Raw genomic sequence first — 6,442 nt, 5'->3', positions numbered from 1 at the left:
CCATAGCCTTTATAAAATGGCACTGTGGGATGTTATTTGTTGTGGGTTTTTTTAAATTGAATAAAGAACAGATTCTTCACACTTACAGCACGTGCAGAATTTCTGTCAGAGGTGTGTGAGCTGCTTTTGCATTCTCTGCTACTACTTCTTAAGACTTCAGCATCCTTTGATGGCCTACAGCAGAGTGCTGACTGAGGGCATCTTTTCTTTGCAGAGGACTCAGGACAGCCGGCATCTTCCGCATCACCACTGGCTCCTGGTTCTCACCATCATGTTCTTCCAAATGGAGCTCTCCCCTTTGCAGCAGACGCCATGTGTTACTCAATGGCTGCAGCCCCAGCGACCGACACAGACCTCTCTGAGCCTCACACACCTTTCATTTTTAGCTGACTGGGAAATAGGGGAATGACATACCTTTTCCTTCCACTTGTGAAACACAGAGAAACATGATTTTAACACTTAGCTGAAGAGTATGAGGATTCTTTGACTTTCCCTTCAAAGACAGTTTGAAGGAGGCTTCTGAACAACAACTTAAAGGGAAGTGATTCATTCCATCTGGGAGAAGGGGAAGAAATGCCCTGTTTGAAAAACAGCCCATAGACATTTCACCTTTGAGCCAGTCCCACAAGCTGGCTGCCTGTGCAGACGGGTGGAGCTTCAGCTGCACCGCCGCAGGCAGCTCTGCCCGCAGTTCCAGCTCGTTGTCTGCTGTGCTTGGAATGAAGCTAAGTTTGCATCAGCCTTGCTTTGGAAGCGAGGAAACCTTTGCATCCCAACCCAAGTCTTACAGATTTCCTTTGTTTCCTATTTCCATTTGTTTATGACAGCTCAGCTCAACTGGGACTCCCTTTTCTGTCCTGTGGCTCTGCTTCACGTTTATCATTTTGCTGCTTTCTTCCTATTTGTAAAACATGGATAATGTGGCTTCTCTCTGGTTGTGAACTTTTAAAAGAGCAGAGGCCGTCAGTAAAAACACAAACATTATTTTGGTACTATTTCATTAGTGATACATAGCACAGTCTGCCCTGAAGCTGAGAATGAAGAAATGCCATCAACTGCTGTAACAAATGTAGAACAAACTCTAAATATTAAAACAAATAAATTCAAAGCAAAAAAGGTTCACCTTGATGAGATGGACTTCCTATGAGCTGCCTTCTCATTTTGACCCCAAAACAGTTAAAACTGAAAATGGAATCCTCATTTCTGCAATTCTGCCTCCTTGCATTCTGTTGCGCAGCAAAAACTCAGCCACTAAGTCACACTTCAAACATCTTTTCTGGCAAAATATGCTCTGCATCTTCCCACTTGGAAAACAGCGGGCCCACGGCCACAGGAGGTTGGTAGCTATCACTGCAGTAAAACATCAGAGCACAGCATTGTTCCATGCTCGGATGAGCACAAGCTATAAAGGCTAATTACTACTAATTGGGAGAAGCCATGCAAAGCCAAACGAGGTTCAGGCAGGTACAGATCTCTACACTGGTCTCTCAAAGATGCTATGACTGTAAACCGCAAAGAATCTAGTAAGTTTTTATGCCATTTTTGCGTCCCCCTAGAGAAGGTGAAAGGCTGACTTCCTGACCACGAACACTAAATCTGGTTTGTATAATTTCTGCTTTAACAAAAAGGATCCTTGGAGACTGAGGGAGAATGGGAGTGTGGTGGGAGAATCCCCCACCACATCCTCATCTCCAAATTGGAGGGAAGTGGATTTGATGGGTGGACGACCCGATGGGTAAGAAACTGGTTGAAAGGCCGCAGACAGAGGGTGGTGGTCAATGGCTCTATGTCCAGGTGGAGGCCGGTAACAAGTGGTGTCCCCCAAGGGTCTGTCTTGGGACCGGTGCTCTTTAACATCTTTATTAATGACATCGATGAGGGAATTGAGTGCATCCTCAGCAAGTTTGCTGACGACACCAAGCTGAGTGGTGCGGTTGATACGGTGGAAGGAAGGGATGCCATTCAGAGGGACCTCGACAGGCTGGAGGGCTGGGCTCGGGTGAACCTGATGAGGTTCAACACGGCAAAGTGCAAGGTTTTGCATTTGGGCCGGAAGAACCCCAGGCACCCGTACAGGCTGGGAGGAGTGGTCCTTGAGAGCAGCTCGGCAGAGAAGGACCTGGGGGTCCTGATGGACGAGAGACTGAACATGAGCCAGCAGTGCGCTCTGGCAGCTCGAAAGGCAAATGGGATCCTGGGCTCCATCAGGAGAGGGGTGGTCAGCAGGGACAGGGAGGTGATTGTCCCTCTCTACTCGGCTCTTGTGAGGCCCCATCTGGAGTACTGTGTCCAGGTGTGGAGCCCTCAGTACAAGAAAGACATTGAGATTTTGGAAAGGGTCCAGAGGAGGGCGACTAAGATGATCAGGGGGCTGGAGCACCTCCCCTATGAGGACAGGCTGAGGGAGTTGGGCTTGTTCAGCCTGGAGAAGAGAAGGCTGCGGGGTGACCTCATTGCAGCCTATCAATACCTGAAGGGAACCTACACCCACGAGGGGAGTAAACTCTTCAAAAGGGCTGACAACAGCAGGACTAGGGGAAATGGATCGAAGTTGAAGGAGGGAAGATTTAGGTTGGATGTTAGGGGGAAGTTCTATACAAGGAGAGTGGTTAGGCCCTGGAACGGGCTGCCCAGGGAGGTTGTGGATGCCCCGTCCTTGGATGTGTTTAAGGCCAGGTTGGACGGGGTCCTGGGCAACCTGATCTGATTGTGTATGTTTGGTGGCCCTGCTAGGCAGGGGGGTTGGAACTACATGATCCTTGAGGTCCCTTCCAACCCGGGTGATTCTGTGATTCTGTAATTCCTGGTACCTTTAAGACACAGATGTTCAATTTCTACACTGATCTGTGCTGACATTATTTTGAAATACTTTCCTGCCCCTCAGTGTTCTCACCCTTGGAATGAGAAAGTTTCCTGCCTCTTCAAAGAGAAACATTACAAATCCTGCTTTGGATAAGCAAGGGCAAAATTCTTCTTGTGAGCTGTGCTGAAGTTTCTGAACATAAGTACAACCTTAACCTGCAGTTTTTTGAGTGCAAAAACCCTTTCAAAGCGGCACTTTAAACTAGCAGCTTCCATCTGATGTGTGTCGATTAAAAAGGAAACAAAGGCAAACCAGACTGTACCAAAGTTCCTTACAAATCCTCTCATTAACATCCTTGCTGTATGTTTGTGCTCAGGTTTACTTTCCATCAAAACAACCAGATCAAGTGACCTCACTTTCTTTGTTTTAATTTTTAGCAAGTTTATTCAAGATAAATATTCTGGTTACAATCAGCAGGCTGCTGTGTATACTGCTGTGCAACAAGCACTGCACTGTATATGCAGTAAATATTGCTGGTACAGCACCTCAGCTCCCCTGTTCTCTCTGCAGCAGTTGGCATATTAGTTATGAGTACCCAGTGCGTTTCTCCCACCTTTCCAAATGTCTGCTACAATCCCTCACCAGATTTTGGCTTGTTACTCCTGGTCAAGCACTCTTTTCATTCCCTGTAGCCTGCAAGATGCTCTTTGATCTGAACTGGAGGAAATAACATAAACCCACCTGTATGCAAGCCTCTGTTCCTGCAGTAGCACCAAATGCTAGCAAACGGAAGTATGATTGGAGAAGTCGAGCCTGAGCTCATTTCTATAACTGTTAAGAGCAGAATGGTTTTTCTTCTTCTCTTTATTAAAGCCTGCCACTTCACCTGAATTCTTGACGCAGGTTCTCTGGTAAGGTTTTGTCCCAATTAATGAGTGGAATTAGCAATAGCCTGCTACAATATCAGCCACGTGTCCTGATGAGCAAGTTGAACAGGAATGGTTTGAAGTCACTGGCACTCCAAACCTGAAGAACTTGGCTAGCTGCAAATACCCAGCAACAAACCACCATAGCACAAAACCCAGAGTAAAGGACTGTTTGTTACAGCATGAAGCATTAAGCTTGTTTTTGCTTTTCCCAGTGATTTTGCTTTTCTCAACCAGACTTCCTTAGAGGCTTATGTGCTAAGCCATCATGTCCCATTCAGGAATCTAGTCGCCTTATTCCAGTTTGAAACTACACACTGTCTATGCTCTCTCAAGCTGCTTGAAAAGGATAGAGAACAGTCTTGAACCTGCCATTGGCTGGGAGGGATGTACACCATATTTCTTAAAGAGGAAGCACAGATGTTTATTTAATGGAAATAGTAAGTTCTTAATTCCTCTTAGAACCAATGACAATCTAACACCTTCAAAAACTGCTAATTCTTCTTTTCATTACTCCTGCCAGGCTATCTATACCTCCTGTGGTCTCCCAAGCAACTTTAGGAACAGCTATAAGGCTTGCAACTTCTGTCCAGATGATTGGAACTGGCCTTTCAAATCTTGCTGGGCACATTCTCAGAACAAAGTGCAGGTGGGAATGCTTCCCCTGCCACTCCATACAGAGACATCAGCAGCACGTTAATGGAATATTGTGAAGAGAAATCAGCGTCTTCACAACCTGCATGGAACTAGAGAGGTGCCTTAAGACAGAACAGTTGGTCCCTTGAGATGTTTTCTGCCCTTTTCTAGCAAATTAAAGACTCTCCTGCAGCTCTGGCAACACGCAATGGTCCTTATGTTGGTAAACACTATTTGTGCCTCGTTGCTTCCATAAGCCTCAACATCGCGGACAAGAAACAAGTAAACGTGACAAAGGTGGAAAATAGCCTTGCATCACCAGCTTGCCTTTATTGATGTCACAGCTGTTGGATACATGTATGAGTAATTCCCCAACACAAAAAGAGGACTCCATAGGAAGAGTCAGCTACTAGAATACTGACGCAGCACTTACTGGTCTGACCCAGCATCAAGCTACTGGTGGGTGTAGCATTTTTGAAAGGAGGTGAGGGGAAAGGCCTCCTCACCCTTGTGATATTTGTGCAGGAGGAACAATGACCTTTTTGCCACTAAGTGCTTCTGTGAATTTTTAGGGTGGGCCGCAGAACAGAACAAGAAAGGGAACCTTGTGCAGCAGGAGGGCAGAGTCCCTGCGGGTACCACACTGCTCCTTGGTGATGCAGCAGGAGACAGAGGCTCTGTTAGCTGAACCTCTGAGAAGAATGACAGCTGCCAGACACAGCACTAACCCATCTGAAAGTTGATTTCTAGCGTATGCATTTAAAACATGCTTAAGGGAATCTCAGAGGGAATTACTGCAGACTGCTTCTACTTTCTTGTATCTGGCATTCAAATGAAACACGACAGTCAAGCAGTTCTCCAACACACACAAACCTGCATGGGGTGCTTCAAGAACTAGACTACACTAAGGGAAACCTCTCGAGCCCCAGCTTGTTCATAAGCCACTAGATAGCTGCTTTTCAGTCTTGCATAGAAGCTCCCTCCCTAAGACATGCCTGCCCGTACTACTGATGCTCAGTCACAAGAATTCTGTGTATCAGAACTCGTTAATCCCTGTCCCACCCTGCTGTCCTATATTACTATGCCTCTTGTACAAATCAGATATCCAAAATAATGCTAACCATCAGGCTGGAGGCTGAATACCAAGTTAATCAAAGGGATTGCCTTCTGCCTCAAGCACAGCTTAATTGCACATTGCCTTAGCAGCAAGGTTTCCACAAGCACTGCCCACTCACCCTCAAAAGCATAAGAGGTTTCAATCTGAAGTTTTGTCCTTTAAGCCAGGGTGCTCTCACTCATTAATGGCTTGCTTTACTCAGTTGCACTGTGCAAAATGCAAACACAACAACTGTTTACAGAAGCACAAGTTATGCTTCAAGAATGAAGTAAACTTTTAACATTGCCAAGTGCAAGGCATGCTGAAATAAATGACTTAGATTAATTATAAATTCTTAAGTGAAAAAGTTTTGTTCAAGTTACATTTAACATGAGCACTAAAAGCACTAAAAGTCACTCAGAGCATTGCCAGTAAAGCCACCTCTTTCAGGGTGATCAGAGAAGACAAATCCATCCTTTTGCAGCAAAATTTTCTTAAGCTGTGTTGCCACTGATGGAGACTCGACTGCCTCTGTACAGCTTGTTCTCATATTTGACCACCCTCACCGGTAAAAACAAAAACTAAGTTTTGCCCCATCTTGTCCTGAGCAGAGTCTGGCTCCCTGTTTGCCACTGCCTCCCAGCAGGTATTTACACCCACTGATAAGCTCTCCCTAAGCCATCTCTTTTCCAGGCTGAACAGTTCCAGCTCTCATAGGAGGAGAGGCATTATTGAAAAAACCCACATTCAGCACTTTCTTATGCTGGAGGTTTGTCTACAAAAGAAACCTTGTGTTCAAAAGAGCTGATTTTGTGTGCCATATTTTACCAACACCTGGCTTTAAAGCAATGACTGTCAGTCAAATCAGTCTGATTAACAGGAGGTGATCAGCTCTCCCAGTTTCTACACCATACACTGCTGCAGCTGAACTCAGTGTGGCTGTAATGTGTGCTGGAACGTGCACTAAAGTCCTTTTCTTGT

The sequence above is a fragment of the Centrocercus urophasianus genome, unplaced genomic scaffold, assembly GCF_019232065.1.
Source record: "Centrocercus urophasianus isolate 14NV4802_14NV808 unplaced genomic scaffold, USGS_Curo_1.0 seq_51, whole genome shotgun sequence".
Lineage (NCBI taxonomy): Eukaryota > Metazoa > Chordata > Aves > Galliformes > Phasianidae > Centrocercus > Centrocercus urophasianus.
Note: the sequence above shows the minus strand (reverse complement) of the source record.